Consider the following 22500-nt stretch of genomic DNA (forward strand, 5'->3'; position numbering starts at 1 on the left):
TATATATATATATATATATATATATATATATATATATATATTATACATATTTATATAGCTAATTTTTGCATATTGTTTCGCGATTAACGCTGGAATGTTTTAATTTTAGTTCTGTTGTCAGCTTACCAGAAGTGGCTGCCGGAATTTGCGCACGCAGAAGTGGCACAGATATGGCCGCCTTTGTAATTAAGAACAAAACATTAGGATTGTAATTATACAGTTTTTTAGATAAGTAAATTATTTTATATATGAAAAAAAATCGAAATGCATCAGTTTTAGTCCTCCAGCAAGGGGTCGATTGTGTATCTTGAAATAATGAGGTAAAAATTACAAAAGTGAGAAAATTCATTAGTGTATCTATGATTTTATTTATCAAAATCTAGTAAAATATTTTAACTTTTCATTTTCACCTCATTTCAAGATACACAACCGACCTCCAGACGTACGCAGCGGTTTATTTTATCGACTTTAAAAGTTGGCGGGAAGACGACTTTTTATCATGACGGGAAGTCGACTTTTCATCATGACGGAAGTCGACTTTTCGTCATGACGAGAAATCGACTTTTCGTCATGACGGGAAGTCGACTTTAAATCAGTGGTTTTTGCGACATTCGCCGACTTCAAGTCGACTTGAAGTCGACTTTCGTTCTTAAAAAAGTCGACTTCTCTGCTAGTCAGTTTCGGTAGAAGTCGACTTCAAGTCGACTTAAAGTCGACTTTTTGCTCTTAGGGTATTCAATTACGTGTAGTGTTATTAATGTGTTACCCCGGCCATCTAAAGCATAACATTGGCGACGAGGGAAAACTGATAGAAAACTGATAAAAACGGCGTCATGGCAGGCGAGTCGCAGCGTTTAATCCAAACGAGGACCAACATGGCATATATCCGAGATGGGAGAGATAGCTCAGAGGCTTCGAGCTTTTTCTGCTGAGCAAAATATAACCGAGACACAAAGGAAAAAAGCCATGTTCTTATATTATGGCGGGGTGGATCTACAAGACATATTCTACGCTATTCCAGACTGCGATGTGGTGACAGGAAATGAAGATCCTACGACAAGACAAAGAAGATACTAACGAATTACTTCAGGCCGAAACTGAACACGACGTACGAGCGGCATCTTTTTAGAAATATAGCGCAGAAAGAAGACGAAACGGTCGGTCAATTCGTAACACGTTTGCGTCAGCAGGCAAAATATTGCAGATTCGCTTCGGTGGACACAGAAATTTGCGATCAAATTATCGAGAAAGGTCGTTCAATGGAAGTGGTAAAAAGGGTCACTTCGCAGCGATGTGCAGAACGTATTGAGATCGAGCAGAGAAACATGGCGACGGTCCGGCTAAGGACAAGAAGGAAGCCAAGACGAGCAACAGCGCCAACAAGGAGGGAAGAAAGTCAACTACGATGAAGCAGCTAGATGCGGCGACGCCGCTGACAGAGGACGACAAATATGCGTTCGCCTTAAGAGATAAGATATGTGTATTAGAACACTGAGAGGTAGTATCAGCGAGTGTAGGGAGAATAGAAATCGATTTTTTAGTTGATTCGGGATCTCGATGTAATATTATGGACGAAAATACATGGAAATTGTTAAAGTTAAAAAGAATAAAATGTATATCGCGTAAGGTTAATAAGACCGCATTTTCATACGGAAAAAAAGACAGATTAGAGATTTTCGGTGAATTTGATTGCAAGATAAAGATTGGTAATAAAATTGCACGGGCAGTTTTTAAAGTATTTTGAGGTGAAGGACAACCGCTCTTAGGTATTCAAACGGCAAAAAAGTTAAGTATCTTAAATGTCGAAGTACATTTGCAAATTAATCAGATTGAGAATACTAAATGCGATGTTAAGTTAAATGATAAACTCTTCGAGGGTATAGGGAAATTGAAAGATTTTCAGCTTAAAATTCCGATAAATAGTTCGGTGAAACCAATCGCGCAGCCGAGAAGAAGATTGCCTTATAAAATGCGTGATTTATGGCGTTTTCGATTTGCTACTCGACCCGACTCGGTTCGCATCAATGGACGTGGAATACATACATAGATATGTATGTATTCCACGTCAATGATGCTAGAATCCTGTATACATGATGCGACCCGAGTTGGTTTGAGTCGCAAATCAAAAACGCTATTAGTCAAACAACCCATCAGTAAGCAAGGAACATTAAATTAACGTTTAAAAATATTGACTTCATGTGTATTTTTTAAACGTTTTTTAATAATATTATACACATATTTGAAAAATATTATTTTGTAATATGATTTTTCTGAATGTTGTTAAAATATTTTAAAAACGTTACAGAAAATATTTTTCAAATGTTACTCTGACATTTATTTGAGATTAATGCAACAGTTCAAAATTTCTTGTAATTTGGACTTGGAAATAACGTTGGTGAATTTTTTGTTGTTAGAATGTTATTGTTTTATATTGTGCCCAACGCTCATCGCGACAGCCATGATGCGTACATTTACGTACGATGCGTGAGTGCATATACACGCGTGTGGATCGAGCAGTGCGGAGTGCTCTTTATTTACAGTATATTTATATATAAGTAAGTAACTATTATATTCTAAAAGTTGTATATTAATAATAAGAACTCAATTAACCATATGTGCTATGAATAGTAGCTGATATGATGATTTATAACCTATAATTTAGGTTAACTACAAATAACGTTCTTTGGGTATCGGTAGAAACTATATAGTGGAATTATTTGCTATTTTCTTGCAATTTACTGCCGATTATTTTCAGCTGTTTGAGTGCGTCGAGATCATGAGCAAACGCACGCTTGTCGCGACAGCCAATCGGAAGCAGTAATAGTTCTGGAGACTGTAGTCGCATTATCTTACATATATGTATGATGCGTGAGTGCGTCATATATACGTACGTTTGTGCTTGTGCTCTCGAGCGCTTTTAATTGTATACAACATTTTTATATGGGTAAGTATTTATTATATTCTAAATCTTGCATATTAATGATAAAAACTCTGCAATTATCTAATGTGCTGTAAATTAGGTAGCTGGTGATTCAAGATCTATTTTTCGACCTATATAAGAGAGAGATTTGCAGAAGAAAAGAAATATATCAAAGTATTAATAAGGATCGAACATATTCTTGATGTACTCGGGCCGCGAGGCTGAGCAATATTCTAAGGAAAATATTGTACAAGATACAAAGATTGGACAATATCACATCCCTTTATCTTCCATTGACAATTTGAAGATATGCTAAAAACCCACTCGGCATGTTATGTTGCTGAAATATTGAAATATTCGGAAATAGTACAGAAATATTTCGTTAACATTTTATTTGTAACTATGCATCTGAAATATTTCAGAAATGTACCTGCATCATGTTTTTTATAATATTGCATTAACAATATTTCTGAAATCTTTTAGAAAGTTGTTTACAATATTTGTAAGTGTCTGTAATATTGCAAAAAACTGTAGCAGATGCAATATTTCAGAAATATTTCTGAAACATTATAAAAGTAATATTACGTTTGCATTGCACAAATAATATTGTATTTCTGTAACATATCATTTCTGCAACATTGCATTTAAAATATTTCTGAAAAATTTCTGAAGGGTTGCGTATAGGTAATGAAAAATTGAATTGCAGGCAGTGAATTTCTACAATATTGCAGAAGAAATATTGCAGATGTAATGGTTTAGAAACATTTCTGATACATGATAAAACTATTATTTACATTTAAATTGCACGCGTTATATTTTTGAATGTTTCACATACAACATTGCATTTGTAATATTTCCGAAAAGTTGCTGACAGACTTTAGAACTTATAAAAAATTAAATTTATTATTACATAATTACTACATTTTATTGCATTTTTTCTCTTTTATAATATTAAGAATTTTCTAATATTCCAAATTTTGTCATATGGCATTTTTAATATAAAATATAAAATACTTAATAATATTTAATATAAATTAATATTCGACGTTGACTGGCAAAAAAGATTTATTCGTATATCTGTATTGTTAATATTGTTATGCGATAGCTTATGATCACCAAAATAAGCAAATAGGGGAGACCGGGGCTAAACCGCCAGCGGGGTTGAACCGCCAAATCAAATATCTCGTAACCTGTATATTGTGCGAACTCACTATTAACATTGTAAATGCTGCTTATGGTATCCATGTAATCAACGGAGTTTCGGCAGGTTACCTGCCGTGTTATGATTTTTACGAGGGCAAACGTGTTTTCGGAAGGTGAAAGTGAAATTTTGTGCGCGTGAAAATATTGTAATATCGGCAATAATATTTGCTCTCCAAATCTCGAGGTACGTGATTATAAAGAGTAATGCATGCTGAACACGAATCCAGTGTAGTTTTTTCATTATCGTTTATGCCTAATATTTCGTGGGCGATTAAACCTGAAACTTGTGTTTGGGGCTAATCCATCTGTAAGCACCCGGGGTTAATCCGCCTGTCTCGTCACTGTGGCGCGCCGGGCGCACGACTTTAGCTCACGGCGATTTCAGGTTAGGTTTTCCTCGAGCGTGATTCTGTCTTCCCTTGCACGTGCATCAGTTTGTATAGGAGGGAAATGGTACGCACGTATCGTCGCAAAACGGGTGTTTTGGCCGACCGAAAAGATGGCGGACCGTTGTTTTCGAGATCGCTCACGCTCACAGCACGTCGGCGAGGTACGGCGAGGCAGGGCTCAGAGATTCCGCGATTTCCGCGCGAGAGTTGACATGCCGCGCGCGTGGTAGATCGTCCCGGCCGCGGTAGATCGTCGTTGTTGGTCATTGTATCAGTGTCAGTATAGTGGTGGTGGTGTCGGTGGTGGTGGTGGTGGTGGTGGTGGTCGTCGTCGTCGTCGTGCGCTCGTCAGAATCTGTATTCACGTGCCTTAATTGTTTTAAGGAATAGGTAAAACAATTATTCTTTAATAATGTTTCGCATAAAAATTTATAATAAATTTTTATATTTTTCTTTTAAAAAACAATTATTAAAATGTATTCTATCATTTTTCAAGATTAGATGTACGTATATGTATTGAAAATTGCAGTGTGGCGGATTAGCCCCGGGGGGGTAACGGTTCAACCCCGGCATTTTTAAGATTTCAATTTGTGCACCGTTGTCGTTTTTGCTCCATACCGGTTAAACAAAGCGACTTAGATAAAAATTTCCTAAATAAATTTTGTAGCTAAAGGTTCACTCTTTACAGTGGTATAGAATATTTAACTTAAATTATTTATTTTGTTGTTATAAATCGGCACCAAAAAAAAACTGGCGGTTTAGCCCCGGTCTCCCCTATAAAAAAGAAAGAAGCGTCAGAGTCAGAGGATCACCACTACCCTGTTCGATCATCGATGTCAAGCAACAAGGCGCCGGTATACTACTTGGATGGGTGACCGGCTGAGAGAGCGGATTTTTTTTGACAAATGCGCGGCGGCTATACGCACATGGCTTAATATATTTTCTTTGTTCCGGTAACAAAATATTTCATTTTTTACATATCAACAAATAGTTTTTACGTCAGTAACAAAATTTTGTTTCCTAATACAAAACATTTTTCTCAGTGTAAAATGTATTTGAAATATCTCTGAAGTGTTTCTGCAATATTTCGTAGATATATTTCAGAAATATTTCAGTAATATTACCGAAATATTGCCGAAATCTTTCAGCAAAGTTGCATTTGAAATAATTGTGCCGATTGAAACATTGCAGAAATGTTGCAGAAACGGTCGTGAAATATTTCTAAAATATTGATGAAAGGTGTAATATATTTCAAATGGAATTTTGCAGAAATGTTTCTGAAATATTACATGCCGAGTGGAAACTGATCAAGAAGCTTTCATGCAAGTTGTAAGTAAAGCTGCTTATCACAATTATAATTAATTCTATAAACATTTACAAATAACATTTCCGGTTAGTATAATAGTTACATAATCGTAGTAGATATAAATTTACACAATAAAATCAGACTTTGAAAATTTAAGAATTAAGAGAAAAGACTGTAAGAGATATCTCCTCTCCCTCCCTCTCTTTCTCCCTCTTTCTCCCTTTCTCTCCAAGAGTAGTAAATATAATATTTGCAATTTAGAGTCGACAAAGAGATCACCAGGACTTGTAATTTTTACTGATTTTTTGGTATTATTTTCAATGTAGTGCCTATAACGAAGATAGTAATTGCGCATTATCTGATGTATGTACTATGTTTATAGTTATTTTGATTGTGGCGTAACATATGCATATATTTTTTGTTTATGATAATTTATTAGATGAAAAAATAGATGAAAAACTCTTAAAAGTATCAGTAACATACAGACAAAATCATCCAAACGTCATATCAAATAAGTACTAACGCATTCATACTACATTTTTCAAGTCTTTTATGCATATGTTATAGTCAAAGCCCGAAACGCAGGCATTCCTAGGATTGACTAGTCAATCCTGGGGAACGTCCAAGCGTCTTGGTCAAAGCCCGAAATAAGTTTTGCGTTTCGGCTTTTAACTAGTCAATCCTAGGAATAACTAATACGGTTGGTTAAAGTTAGAAACTAAAGAAAAATCACTTTGGCATTTGACTAGTCAATCCTAGAAATAACTAATACGGCTGGTCAAAGTTAGAAACTAAAGAAAAATCACTTCGGACTTTGACCAGTCAATCCTAGAGAGGTGTGGCTTAATTTGGACTGTGTGACTGTTAACAAATAAAATCAAGTTTTTTTTTACTAAATTAAGTTCTTATTGTTATTAATGCCCCGCGACGCGAGATATTAAACGTTAAAGTTGACAGGAATCAGGTTATGATTCCTGTCATACCGACGAGCTGTACCGACTACTGGCGACTACGAACATGCCCTGTGGCCACATACGCATGTTCAGTGGCCGCACGCGCATGCAAAACTGCGCAAATTTTAAATGAATCAATCGTGCAGAATAACCCAAGCATCTCGATTCAAGCAGTTAGGTCTCACGCTGGGAGTTTCATTAGTTTAATTATGTTGGGAAGCACACACACACACACACACACACACACACACACACACACACACACACGGGGGGGGGGTGCGAGGAGGGACCTTTGGCTCCCTCCTTCCCCGCACCCACCCCGTCGGTAGGCAGCGTGGACCTCGCTTTACATACATGCTAAGTTGTAAAACGAAATTATAAAGTACATGCATGGGGGAGGGTGCAGGGGAGAAAAGCCTTTCTGTTCACGTGCGCTCACGCATGTAAGCCCCCTTGCACCCCTCCATGCATGTGCTTCATAATTTCGCTTTACAACTTAGCATGTACTTTATGTTGTAAAGCGAGGTCCACGCTGCCTACCGACGGGGTGAGTGCAGGGAAGGGGAGGGGCCAAAGGCCCCCCCTTGCACCACCCCGTGTGTGTGTGTGTGTGTGTGCTTTCCACGCATAATTAAACTAATAAAACTCCCAGCGTGAGACTTAACTGCTTGAATCGAGATGCTTGGTTATTCTGCACGATTAATTCATTTAAAATTGGCGCAGTTTTGCATGCGCGTGCGGCCACTGAGCATGCGCATGTGGCCACAGGGCATGTTCGTAGTCGCCAGTAGTCGCCGTAGTCGCTACAGCTCGTCGGTATAACAGGAATCATAACCTGATACCTGTCAACTTTAACGTTTAATATCTCGCGTCGCGGGGCATTAATAACAATAAGAACTTAATTTAGTAAAAAAAATCTTGATTTTATTTGTTAACAGTCACACAGTCCGAATTAAGCCACACCTAGGATTGACTAGTCAAAGTCCGAAGTAATTTTTCTTTAGCTTCTAACTTTGACTAGCCGTATTAGTTATTCCTAGGATTGACTAGTCAAAAGCCGAAACGCAAAACTTATTTCGGGCTTTGACTAAGACGCTTGGTCGTTCCCCAGGATTGACTAGTCAATCCTAGGAAATGCCTGCGTTTTGGGCTTTGACTGTAACACATATATGGATCTTTTATACATAAATGTGTGTTGCTTTGTTTTACCATATTTAGCAGAAAGCTTAAGTATTTACATATAAAAATCTTCTTGCAAACTTTTCATATATTTTTAAGCTTTTAAATTTAATGGAAATGGTACAGTAATATTTTTTTACAATTTTCTTTAACGGAGCAAACATACTGATAATATATAAAAGTTGTACAATTTTTGTAACAAATAAATATTTACACTGACAGCTCGAGATCTTTACTTTGAAATTTTTAAATCATTTTTGTGATATATTGAGCAAATGCTTTAATTGATTTACACCTATTTTTATTATGTAAAAGCATTTGTAATTCTATGCAACCAATACGATATATGTAAACTTTCTAAAAGAAGGTAGAATTTTGTCGGTAAAATTTTCAAATATGGTATGTCCTTCAAAAATCAAAATGTATTTGTATTAATCTCTATAATGTATTCAACTGTATGTTTTATGTATAAAACGATCAAATAGAATCTTGAGGAGGAGCACTCAATGCGTCCGAAACCAAAAATGGTTACTCTGACTCTTAATCTTACAAACTTATATCTATAATATATGTCTTTTAATATGTTCTATAATATTCTATAATATGTGTTATTATATTTTAAAAGTCTTCTGAATTATTTTCCTTGCAATTTATAATAATAAACTGCATTAAAAGTAAGTAATTTTTTAAGAGATGTATATATTACTTGCAGTATATTAAATGCTATGTTTTATGTCTCAGAATTTATTAAAATTGTCTCCTATTTTTTTGTGGCAATCATCGTTAAAAAGCAGGACACACATACACGTTAAAAATTCTTACAAAATAAAAGAAAAAAAAATATATATATCCATAAACTAATATTTTTGATCGATTTAGTATATATGTAAACTATTCTGGAAACTTTTGTGTTATTTCAATAATTATCATAAGTTTTAATTGCCGTTAAATTAACATTATTTATTTCTTTCATCTAACAATAAACTGTATTGAATTTTTCTTATTCCAGAAGCTTTTAGAGCAATATTCCTTCGGAATACAGAAAAAGATTTTGAACACTTTGTAATGGAGTGGTTCAGATTCGCAAACGTCCGTAAGGAAAGAAAAAAACATTAAAAAGGTAATGTAATGTATTTCAGTATATACTCTCTATAAAATAAAATTATTATTGTTTGCCGCGTTATAATATATAAGTAGCTTTTTTACTAATTTAATTCTACTTTTATTTTTCAGAAAGTGATAAATATATTATCTTACTTGCGTGGCTCCGCGCGAGTGATTATTATAGTAACAATTTTTTTTATTTGAAAGATGAGTTTTATCCCAAAACCTTCCGCTAGGATCAGTGATCTTCACCAAAGATATTATTGTGATAAACTGAAAACTGTAATATATATATGGTATAATATTATTTTTATATAAATAAAACTTTTTTATGATAATTAGTGAATTATTTCCTAATGCAGATTGGTATATAACAGGCCTGGGCAACTTCGAGCTCCGGAGCCACGACACTCCCCTACTTTCCGTGGATAGAAAAAAAGTGTCGTGGTTCTGGAGCTCAAAGTTGTCCAAGCTTGGTCTATAAAAAAGCAATCTAAATAATAATTAAACAATAAATATTAAATATTGAGATATTTTATTATTATTGCATATTTATTGAAAACATGTTGCCTGTAATAGAAATAAAACATCAATAAGAACTTTAAATAAATGTTAGAATTAATATTACGGTAATCTTAATATAATATTGTAATAAAGTTGATAGTACGTTTAAATTTTTATCTCAAAAACATTACAGAATGATAGAAAAACCTTAGCGCAATGTTATTTGCAACGTTATGGCACTCCCATTTCAACATTACTGAAATTTCGGAATTGTGGTCAAAGTATGTTCATAATGATGTTCTATACAACATTAAGAACTATACAACATTTAACAACATTACAAGTTCTAGAATATTGTTGCAATAACATTGTAATAATGGTTTTTTGCTTACTGAGAAGAGATAGAGAAACTGTTACATGATGACATTATCGAAAGAGTAAAAGGGCCGACGCCCTGGGTATCCCCAATAGTACCGATAGTTAAAAGGTCGGGAAAAGTACGTCTTTGTTTAGATTTACGTGAAGTAAACGAGGCAATAACTCGTCAACAAAGCCCATTACCTGTATTTGTAGAACTACTTAATAAAGTAAGAGACGCGAAGTATTTCTCAAAATTAGATTTTTGGGGAGCGTTCAACCAAACTGAGCTTGATGAGGATACGCAAAGTATTACTACGTTTAGTACGGATTGCGGTTTGTTTAGATCTAAGAGGTTAGTTTTCGGTTTAAATTGTGCGCCGGAAATTTTCCAAGAAACATTAGAAGAGATTTTACGAGATCTTGAGGGTGTAAGAAACAGCGCAAACGATATTGTGGTTTACGGGAAGGATTTAGAAGACCATAACCGGAAACTTCAGAAAGTACTTGACAGGCTCTTAGAGAAGGATTTGACACTTAATAAAAATAAATGCGTTTTCGCGGTTAAGGAAATTAAATTTGTGGGATTTATAGTAAACGGGTCAGGCTACCGATTAATGCGATCGAAAGTCGAGTTAGTACAGAACTTCAGAGAACCCGAAACGTCAGAAGAAATCAAAAGTTTTCTGGGATTGGTCAATTTTTGCGCAGCATTCATTCCAAATATGGCGACAATTAGCGAATCTTTAAGAAGGCTTACGCGAAAGAGCGAACCGTTCGTGTGGGGTGAACCACAGAAAATCGCATTTCAGACGTTAAAAGATAAACTGACGGATGCAGAAACGCTAGGTATTTATAATCCGGATGCGAGAACTAGAGTAATTGCAGACGCTAGCCCGGTAGGCGTAGGTTGCGTTTTAGCACAGGAACAAGATCGACAATGGCGAATCTTTGCGAGCCTAACTGACGATGAGAGAAGATATTCACAGACAGAAAAGGAAGCTTTAGCACTTGTCTATGCGTGTGAAAGATTTAAATATTGGCTTTTTGGTATTAAGTTTTAATTGATCACAGACCATAAAGCTTTAGAGTGTATATTCGCACCAAGATCAAAGCCATGCAGTCGCATAGAGAGGTGGGTGCTAAGACTTCAAATGTTTAAATACAAAGTGATTTACGAAAGCAAAAAGAGTAATATTGCAGACCCGTTGTCTCGATTATTAAAAATAAGTAATACCGAAGGGGAGAAAAGTAAGTGCGAGAATGAATTGTTTATCGCGTGGATTGCAAAAAAGAGTGTGCCGAGAGCGATGTCTATCGAAGAAGTAGAAGTGGAATCGCGCGATGATTCGTGGCTAGGTGAAGTTAGGCACGCGATTGCAACAGAAAACTGGGAATTGTTATCCAATACACAGATGAAAGCAATTAAGGACGAACTTTGTGTCTACAATAATGTTGTGTTACGGGGAACAAGAATTGTCGTACTTGAAAAGCTAAAGAAGCGAGTATTATCAATAGCAGATGAGGGACATTCTGGTATTGTTGCAATGAAGGATAGACTAAGGAGTAAAGTTTGGTGGGCAGAAATTGATAAAGACGCGAAAAACTTTGTAAAGACATGCGAGAGCTGTCAAATAGTGCAAAAGACAGCTAATGTCTCGCCGTTGAAACCAAACGCTTTGCCGGGTAGTTCGTGGGAGTGTTTAGCGATGGATCTCCTTGGGCCTTTGCCTTCCGGAGATTTTATATTTGTAATTATTGATTATTACAGCAAGTTCTACGAAATGGGATAATTCAATCAATTACGTCGACAGCAATCATCAGATTGAAACATATATTCGCGAGGTACGGTTATCCAAGTAGATTAATATTGGATAACGGAAAACAATTAATGAGAAAAAAATGCGTGAATACACTAGGTGCGGTATTAAACTTATTCATGTAGTGCCGTACTGGCCCCAAGCGAATGGGGAAGTCGAAAGACAAAATCGCAGTCTTCTTAAACGCATAAAGATTGCACAACTTGAAAGAAAAGACTGGAAACAAGAGATATTAGATTATCTGCTTATGTATCGCTCATCTCCACAAGCATCGACAGGGGTTTCGCCAGGAGAGCTAATGTTCAGTTGAAAGATAAAAACTAAAATGTCAGAATTGCGAGAAATTAGAAATAATCTAGATGAAGCTATTAGATATAAGGATGCGTGAAAAAAGCTTAAAAGTAAAAAGCGATATGATTTGCGAAACAACGTAAAAGAAAGTGAGTTGAAATTAGGTAATACTGTTCTACTAAAAGCGATAAAACGGGATAAATTAAGTCCGGAGTATGAAAGCGTTAAGTATGAGGTAGTTGATCGAGCCGGATAATGTAACGAAAAATGCAGATGGGAAAATGTTTAAACGAAATGTAGCGCACGTCAAGAAGTTTAATCGTGCAGGACCTAGCGAATCCGACGATGATGTTGAAATAATATCGGAGCAAAATGTCAGAGTAAAAACCGAATTGGAGTCGCAAGATAATTCTGTTGTTGTAACGAAATCAGAACCAAGTGCTGATCTTAGTGTAACGCAAAGTAGGCCGGTACGAGACAGAAAGCTACCAAACCGCTTAAAGGATTACGTACTAGAGTAGGTCGCAAGCAAGGTGCAAATGTATTACTTATTACCAAAGATTTTATACGCTGTGAGTCATGCAAATAATGTACAACAGTAATATAGATTGTAAGGTAAACGTTTATTCTGAGAAAAGGGAGGATGTTACGTATGTATAAACCTTAAAGGTATGTGAGCCAATGAGCGTGAGATGGCGTTGCAAGAGTAACGGAACATAGCATTAACGCACGAGACAGCAAGCAGTAAAGTTGCTATTAAACAACAAGTATTAAATTACGTGTGGTGTTGTTAATGTGTTACCCCAGCCATCCAAAGCATAACACAAATGAAACCAATAACACTGACAATGCAGGATTTCCAGAGAAATCAGTTAAGTTTTTACTTAATGAAAAGTCTCTCAGGGCGGAGTCCGATTTGATAAGCTTCCATCCATATTGTACCCAAAAAATAAGTGAATATTATAGATATAAAATACGTTTATAGATATAGATATATAATATTTATTTTATAGATTCATTACAGATTCTAGTAGGTTTGAATGGAATTATATCCTTATACATTTTATAACTTTAAAGAAAATTAAGTTATTTCTATTTTTTTATTAACAGACGTTACTATAAGTAATTCTTTTATCAACCTGTAATTTGATTTTTTTTATAGATTTTAATTTCTATTTCTCACATCGATATAGTTTTGTTCCTTTGATCGATAGTAAAAGATAAAGTTGATAAAAGAAATAAACCCTATATCAATAAGATGCATTTATTTTATGAAAAGTTTATTATTTTCAATTGTATTTTGTTGTTTTTTATGTATACATTTATTAATACAATTGTTTTAATCTGGCAAAACTGTGTTTTTATTTTATTGAAGTTATTTTATTTTAAATTTCCGCTTTTTTGTGTGGGGCAGTTCTGATTGGTTCTCTGCTCATAATACCACCATTATATACGTTGCTTCACCTTGTATACTTCCACCATGGGTGGTGCCATCGACTAATACCGGCGCTGCCGATCCTTCTCAGGGGTGCCGCTAGTATAGCACAAAATAGTTTTAGTGGGAACGACAACCAATCTCAAACACTTATATTTTAGCCCATGTCTTTTCACACTTTCATTCGCTTGCCCCCGCCTCTCTCCATTCTATTGCCTCTACTTATTGCCTAACTCTCTTTCCTATTGCATGGACTTCCGTTTCCGTTTACAATATCCTAACTCTCTCACATATACTCTCCCTTACCTCTCCACTCTCTCTCTTTTTCCCCTTCCCCACATCTCCTTTCTTCCTCCACCTCCCTTATCTATTCCTCTCCCTCTCCATCCTTCCCCAAAATCCTCTCATATGCTGCCTGCCAACTTCCACCTCCTCCCTGTATCCCTACACTTCTCCCAAACATGTTCCCATGTCTCCGTCTCCCCACCACATAGTCTGCACAATCTTTCACTCTCTTCCTGCCAATACTTTTTTTCCCTCATTTCGTTACCTAATCTAAATCGTATTACTCTTCTCCATCTGCTCTCCCCCAACTGAAATAAAATACTATGGATTGGAATAATAGGGCCTACAAATGAGTGTTTCTCGTACTCCTGTAACAGAGATTATGGATTTAACTTTGAAGTCATATAGTCGTAACTAATAATATGCTTTTATATGTCTTTTTTATATTTTAAAATAATCTAAACTCTCTTCCTTTCTCATCAGGACTTGAGTCCTGCAATGGTAGAGTTACCTAAAAGCCACCGCACAAGACTTTCGTATGGTCACGTAGCGTAACAAAACGTGAGTCAACGCACAAGAAACGTATCGGTTAGAGCCTTCACACAAGCTCTCGCATGGTAACGTAACGTAGATCAACGTACAAGAAACGTATAACACCGTAACGGCCGTAACCAATACGTTTCTTGTGCGTTGGCTCACGTTACGTCACGCTACGTGATCATGGGGACGGCGCGTGCCACTTTTAGCCGCTAGGGGCGCTAGCAAAATTGGAGACACACCAAGCTGTCACCGAGTACCGAGCATATCGTTAACGAGAAAATCTGTGTACATAAACGTGAATATTTCAGAATTTTTTAACATGCCGGGAATGTGTGTGGCATATGGATGTAAAAATAAGGGAGGGCATCGGTTCCCGAGGGACAAGAATGACAAGATGATGAAAAATAAACGGTGGATCATCACTGCTATAAAACGCGAGGATTTATGTCCGAATACAAATTCGTAACTAAACATATGTTTTATTATATGTTTATTAATTTTATTGTAAACTCACTACTTTCAAAGCCGGTGGTAAAATAATCTTCAGGTCTAAAGTGGTTTGTGCACAGCAAATTTGTATTCGGACATAAATCGCATTTTATAGCAGTGATCCAGCGTTTTTTCATTATCTTGTCCCTCGGGAACCGATGCCCTCCCTTATTATTACATCCATATGCCACACACATTCCCCCGGCATGTTAAAACATTCTCCAAACATCTCTACTCATTAAACGTAAACATTATGACAAGTCTCCAATTTCGGTGCTGCCCTCTGCGCTGAGCTTGTCATGTCGCCGTCCCCATACGAGTCTTGTGCGGTGGCTCTAAAGCCCCTTGCACAATGCCAGGCAACAGGCAATAGGAACAGGAAATAACCAAAAAATCGTTAATTACAACCTAAAAAATTCAAATGCTATGATTGGTTGGCAATAGGCAATAGGCACAGAATTTCCAACGTGACGGAAACTCTGTGTCTATTGCCTGTGTCACTGTTTATTCTGCATTTATACATGATTTCTGATTTCTATTCCCTGTTCCTATTGCCTGTTGCCTGGCATTGTGCAAGGGGCTTTAAGCTCGTATCAGACTACGGATTGGGATTGAGATTGGATTGAAATTTGACCAATCAAAGCTAAGTTCACTAAAGCTGTGATCAGTTTTCTTTATTTTGATTAATTAAATTTCAATAAAATCTCAATCCCAATTCGTAGTCTGATACGGGCTTTAGGCTATGTGTATATCCCACACAGCACAGGATATTTTGAGGGACATTTGTGCATCCGCTGGATATCCACCGGTTATTGAGATATCCCACTTTATCTGTAGGACGTCCCTCAGATAAAGTGTGCTGTGTGGGATGGGGCATTCCACGCTAACTTGCGAATGGTCAAACTTCGACCTTTTTATTTTTGATGGCAACTTGTTTTTTAACATGTCTTTACGAGTACTATACTCATCTAAGAGCATTTCTATAATAAATGTAGCGTTTCCGAAATAAAGCCTGCGCAAAATGAGGACTGCAAGATTTCCAATAAATTGTTTTACCTATTAGACAATGTCTAAGAAAAAAATTTATTGAACATAAAATACACTATTTTGATTATATTTAAAAAAAAATTACTCAAAATTTTAGTAGAAAAAACAAAAAATTTTGAATATTTCAAAAACCCTCCTTTTTATGAAATTTATAGGAAATATTCTGGGGAGTATTAAAAAAATTTTAAGACCGGTCCGAAGTTGCGCAAAAATTTGAGAATTTTTTATAGATTTTTTTTTGTACAGCATCAGACAGAAGTACCGTGGCTTCGCACAAACTTGCGCGCAGCCCCGAGCGGACTCGAGCTCCAACACAGTATGACCAGTAGGTAAGTCAACTTGACCAATTATTCTGCTTTGCGTAGATCCGAACTGCGTATCGACATTGTTGGGCACGCCAATCAGACGATTTTTGTATGTGTAGTAGTGTAAAGTCGGTGTGACGGTACAGTGAATTTTCATACGTTTTAGGTTAAATATGCGCCTAACAACATGTCGATGCGTAGTACGGATCGGCGCACAGCAAAATAATTGATCAAGTTGACTTACTGGATATACTGTGTTGAAGCTCAAGTCCGCTCAAAGCCGCGCGCAAGTTTGTGCGAAACCTCGGTACCTCTGTTTGCTTTACAAAAAAATCTATAAAAAATTCCTAAATTTTCTGCGCAACTACAGATCGGTCTTAAAATTTTTTTAATATTTCCCAGAATATTTCCTATAAATTAAAAAAAAAATAGAAAATGGGGTTTTCGAGATATTTAATATTTTTGTGTTTTTTTTACTCTATTTGTTTAACAATATCTATTATTACAATAATTTTAAATAATTTTTTTAAATTTTTTTATGATCAAAATAGCGTATTTTATGTTCAATAAATTTTTTCTTAGACGTTGCCTAATAGGCAAAAAAATTTATTGAAAATCTTGCAGTCCTTATTTTGCGTAAGCTCTATTTCGGAAACGCTACATTTATTATAAAAACGCTTTTACATGGGTATAGTACTCGTAAAGACCTGCTAAAAAACGAGCCACCATAAAAAATAACAAGGTCGAGATTTGATCCTTCACGAATTGGCGTGGAATGCCCTTATGGATATGTATATATGGGGCATTCCATGCCAAATCACCGAGAATTTTCCTCGACCATTTTTTATTTAGCGAAAATTTTTTTGTTTTTATACTATATAAAAACTACTATATAAAAGTAGCTTCCATGATTTTTTTAGATTTTTATTACTACCCATACTTAAGTTATAAATTTTTTCAAAAAAATGCAGTTTAAAATTTCAAATGCCTGTAACTTAAAAAAAAAAAAATATTGTGAAAAAAGAGGTAATCTTTTTTTCTGTTTTTTTACTGTATTTTTCAAAGAAAATATCGAAAAAATTTTTAATGGACAATAAGATTGTTTTTAAGATTTAAGTAAGAAATATATTTTTTTTAATACGACCGTTTTAATTTTTTTCATGTTATTATATTATGTGGAGTAGGGCGTTTGGTATGTAGAATAACTTCCACGGTACTTGAAAATATGCACAGTTCAATATAGTAATCGACTTTTACAATACACAGCAGAACGGCCGGCCCACGGTCAGAACAATATGGCAGTAAAGTTAGTTCTCAAGAAAAGCGCGGTACATGAGCGGAAACGAAGGTAAAGAAGAAAGTGCGCATACGTAGAGCCGACGCGTCCTTTAAAAGAAACTAAAAGTGAAACTGAAAGTTACTAGTGACTTTATGTTATATAATAAGATATAAGTAAACAGAAATTTGCAAAACAAAAATAGAGATCTGTGTATTTTCACACTCCCCCTCAAATTTCGGTTTCTGACAGGTCTACGACTCCAAGCTTCTGATGTTGTCTTTCTGGCTGCTTCTCGTACAGAGTGGTATCTTATGTCTATTGACTTCCCTCTTCTTGATTCGGTATTGGATGCCACAGCGATAGCAGATTGATTGTCCTCGTACATATCATAGCTTTTTACATCTAGGTTAAAAAATCTGCATAAAGCTTGAATATAACATCCCTCTCTGATTGCGTCGCTTAATGCGATATATTCCGCCTCGCATGATGACAGTGTGACGACAGATTGCTTGCAGCTTCTCAACTGGACAATTTTTCCACAGACTATGAAACAGTAGCCTGTAGTACTTTTTCTGTCATCTATATCCTCTCCCCATGATGCATCAGCGTATCCATCTTCATTTTTGTCTTTAGCGAATAGTAGTCCGTAGTTTAAGGTTCCACTGAAGTATCTGATGATCCGCTTCACTCCAGCATAATGTTCTTCAGTAGGGTTGTTTTGAAATCTGCTTAAGAGGATCCTATAGTGGCGGTAGTTACCGACATTTTTTCATTTTAAGAAATTTTTGAATTGGCTTTACAGAATTGCAAGTTTTTGGTCTAGAATTAAAATACGCACAAAAATCTACATCGCGTTATACGATTTCATATCGGGAACAAAAAAAAATTAAAAATTTTACTAATTTGGGCACATACAACTGTCATCTGACGACAATAACAAAATTACTGCCGTTTATATATATACTAGCATGCCCCGCCGGGCTTCGCCCCGGGGAACATGTGTAGTAAAACACGCAAATAGTCTCTTTCTCTCTCTCTCTCTCTCTCTCTCTCTCTCTCTCTCTCTCTCTCTCTCTCTCTCTCTCGGTGAGTACTGTGTGTTGCCGTGTTACCTTGCTCCGTGTTTGGCGAACTCCACTTCTGCCGTAAGCTGCCTTTGGGCTGTTTTTGTTGCAGGACAGAGCAAGTCTATTGTTGCTTGTCAGGATAGATATTGCATCTTCCTTTCCTTGCAACTGCTGTCCTGGATATCTCGAGGTATAGTGTCGCTGCTTTTTTTAACCTCACTTTTACCTCATCGATCTGGATCGACGTGACTCTTGCTGCGCATGCTCCTGCTTTTCTCAGTTCTGCACATTTCTATCTCTGCACCTGGATTCATGCATGAGTTGCCATCTGCGAACATCAAGTCATTCTGCAGTCTTTTACCATCCGAGGGCTTCTAATTGTACTATTACCATCTCGACAATCTTGTACCATCTGTGGGCTCTTGAGCGTACTATTACCATCTGGATTGCCGTACTGCATCTTCCTGGTTTGGCTCCTTACTTGCTGTACTATGCAGCGTGTTATGCCTGAGTGCTACAGGTGCAAGAAATCGATTGCGAATGCATTGGTTGAGTGTGAATGCAAAAAACAATTCCATCCCGGTTGCGTCAAGCCGTATTCTGTGACAAAATACGCGGACCATTGCTGCAAAACTCTGGTGAAGCACTATGACACTCCGCTTACGCTGCAGGCCGAAAACAATTTTAATCTAGATATTATGACTACTCCTGTAAGTACCGGTGCTCAGGCACAGTCTCAATTACAGTCTCAGGGAGATATTAATTCACACGACCTTTTACTTCGAATATCTCAACAATTGACTGAGCAAATGAAGGTGTCAAATACGAGATTTTCTGCTTTTGTTGAGGAAACAAATGCGAGATTTAATGCTTTCGTCGAAGAGCAGCGGCGCACGAATAATGAACTGAATGACAAGCTTGACAGACTGAACAGCATTGCGAGCGGTGTCGAGCGGAACAGTCAGCGGATTGTTGAGTTGGAGCAACAGTGTAGTGCTCTTGCAGATGAGATTCGCAATTTAAAGGGCAACCGTGCCGGCTCTCACTCTGCTACGCGGGCTCGGTCTGAGAATGAGTTAATTATCTTAGGTGTTCCTACCGCGATGTCTGTTACCCCCTTGGAGTGCGTTCGAAACGTGTTTGCGACATTAGAAATCCCTGAGCTGTCGTGCCACGTTCTTGACGTTAGGGCCGTCGCTCGTAAGCCTCTGCCGCCGGTGGCTGGTGACCGATTGTTACCGACTTCTACCACGAGCTCTTATATTGTTACATTAGCTTCGGGCGCGGTACGTGACACTGTTATGTCCAAAAAACGGGCACGGCGTGTGCTTACGCAAAAGGAGGTCTGTGGTGGCAGCTCGGATCGGAACGTGCATGTCAACGAACTGCTCCCTAAGGACACTTATGAATTGTTGCAGCACACGAAGCGTGTTGCTAAAGATAAGTCCTATCAGTATGTCTGGGTGAGGGGAGGTCGCATCCATGTTAGGCACTCGGATGGTGAGCCTGCAATTAAGATCGATTCAGCTGCGGACATTGATAAGCTCGTCTGACGTGCCCGTTCCGATCACTCATCGCCTTCCGTCCTGCATCGTGGCTCTATTTCGCGGTCCACTCAGTTTCACGTAGCTCAGTTTAATGCAAACTCTCTGCGGGCACATATTGAGTATATCAGACTGTATTTCTCCACTAGTTTTTATCACATTATTTCAGTTTCTGAAACGTGGCTCAATGAGAGCATCTCAAATGTGACAGTGGCCCTAAATGACTACTTTTTGATTCGTCATGATAGAGTGGAACGGATGGGTGGTGGAGTGGCATGTTATGTGCATAAATCGCTCAAGGTTAAGATTATAGCTACCTCTGATAATACCTGTGATAATCTACCCTTCTCATCGAAGTACGTCTGTTAGATGGAGAATTGGTTTTATTTGCGTCCATTTATAGAAGACCTAAAGGTCTCCTCTTGTGCAATTTCGTTGAGTCATTGAGCCGATTCGCTCATCTCTATAAAAATATTATTATTGGTGGCGATCTTAATTGTAATCTATTATCGACTAATTTTGAAGCGAATTATTTGCGTGAACTCATGTCCAGCTTATCACTACATATTGTGAACTCTGAATCAACTTATCATACGGCAACCTCAGACTCATGGCTTGATATGTTGGTGGTAGATGACCTAGAAAAAGTGTTATCATTTACTAAATCTCAAAGTCCTTTTATTGCTGGACATGATGTCATTGCACTGTCTATGTTACTCAACTGTGATTCGATAACTGAGCGCTCTATATCACGGCGAAATTACAGAGGCATTGACTGTTCGGTGTTCTCTGAACATCTTGAATCCATCGCTAGCTCTGTGCGGTCTGAAATTGAGGAGGTGATTAATGACGCGAACGTTGACAGATTCTGTGAGGTGCTATCCGGTAACCTGCTAAGGGCACTGGATACATTTGCCCCGATTCGTGTATTTACAATCAGGAAGCCTCCAGTGCGGTGGCTCACCGATGATTTCAAGACCCGGATGCGTGTTTGCAGTCAATTATATAAGCAGGCAAAACGTTCTGGCAGTTTACTTGGCTACAACACCTATAGACTTTTTCGCAACCAACTGAATGCCGACATTAAACGTGCCAAAAGCGAATTTCAATTTGATTCTTTCAAAAACATTACTGATCCAGCAAAACTTTGGAGAGAGTTGGCTCGCCTCGGTCTTGTAAAATCAACCTTGGTTTCTCCTTTACATTTTTTCACATCAGATCAATTAAATTCTTTTTACATTTCAGTTTCTGCTGATTTGTTACCTTGCTCATACACTGATTTTATTTTTGCTATAAACCAGGTAGTTTGTCCATCCCATCGTCCGGAGTTTGTTTTCTCCACTATAACGCCAGATATGGTCCATAGACTCATTTCTGTGGGACCTCTTCATTCTTATGCGTCAGGGTCAGACGGCATACCTCTCTATATTTTGCGAATAGCTTGGCCTACAATTTCATTGTGTCTAACTACCTTATTCAACCGTTCATTGGAAACTTCTTCATTTCTATCTCAGTGGAAGCGGGCACTTATCCGTCCTTTCTCTAAGATCCGTATTCCTTCATCTCCGTCTGATACGCGACCAATAGCTAATCTGCCTGAATTGTCTAAAATTCTTGAGAGGATCGTTGCCACGCAGATCATGGACTATTTAATCAAGCATGATCTCATAAATCCAAGACAATCCGCATATCGTCCAAGTCACAGCACTCAGTCGGCACTTCTGCGTGTTAGTGATGACATTAAGAAGGCGATTGACGGTGGGCTGGTAATGATTATGGTCCTTTTCGATTTCAGTAAGGCGTTTGACACAGTCCCGCATCTTCAACTTCTGATTAAACTGAAAGAGTTAGGTTTTTCTGACCTTGTTCTCATATGGATCTATTCATACTTAACGGGTCGTTCTCAGGCTGTGATCGATGATGCTGGTAATCTCTCGTCGTGGCTATTTACGTTATGTGGTGTACCTCAGGGCTCTGTGCTGGGTCCACCTTTATTTTCCCTGTATATTAATGATATAAGTAAGGTCTTGTTATATACAGAACACATGATGTTTGCCGATGACATCCAGATTTATCGTGCGTGTCCACCTTCCAACATTCTTCACAATCTTAACTTAATCTCTGTGGACGCTAATGCTATTTTCGATTATGCATCGGCAAACGGTCTGAAACTTAACCCTGCCAAATCTAAGGTTATAATATTTGGCAGTAGTAGAAATGTCAACAACATTGATTTCAACCTTCTTCTTCCTATAATTGTTAACAACATACAAATACCATTTGTTAGTGAGGTGAGAAATCTTGGTGTTCTCTCTCTAATCTCTCTTGGAGGAAGCATGTCATGCATGTTTCGCAAAAAGTTCACTGGGCGTTACACAAGCTGAAATTCAATAAAAACTCTCTCTCTACTGAGCTGAGGATTAAGCTTGTGACGACGTTAATTCTACCCCATTTAGATTATTGTTGCCTAGTCTATCATGGCT

The 22500-nt window shown here is 37.3% G+C and overlaps 1 protein-coding gene across 3 annotated transcripts in view; it reads right to left on the reverse strand.

The window, feature by feature from the left end:
- Positions 1-22500, reverse strand: part of LOC112454986 (potassium voltage-gated channel protein Shab-like) — a 307820-nt gene that overhangs the window by 9312 nt on the left and 276008 nt on the right. The window contains exons 4-5 of one of the 3 annotated variants that reach the window (XR_003040808.1): positions 20740-20842; positions 20353-20655 (exon numbers count right to left, since the gene is read on the reverse strand). The exons of the other annotated variants lie outside the window; for them this stretch is intronic. The gene's annotated coding sequence lies outside the window, so the exon portion shown is untranslated. Of the gene's footprint in view, positions 1-20352; positions 20656-20739; positions 20843-22500 lie in introns of those variants that run through there. 3 annotated transcript variants of the gene reach the window in all.

The sequence above is a fragment of the Temnothorax curvispinosus genome, unplaced genomic scaffold (assembly GCF_003070985.1).
Source record: "Temnothorax curvispinosus isolate PA1 unplaced genomic scaffold, ASM307098v1 QBEX01005624.1, whole genome shotgun sequence".
NCBI lineage: Eukaryota > Metazoa > Arthropoda > Insecta > Hymenoptera > Formicidae > Temnothorax > Temnothorax curvispinosus.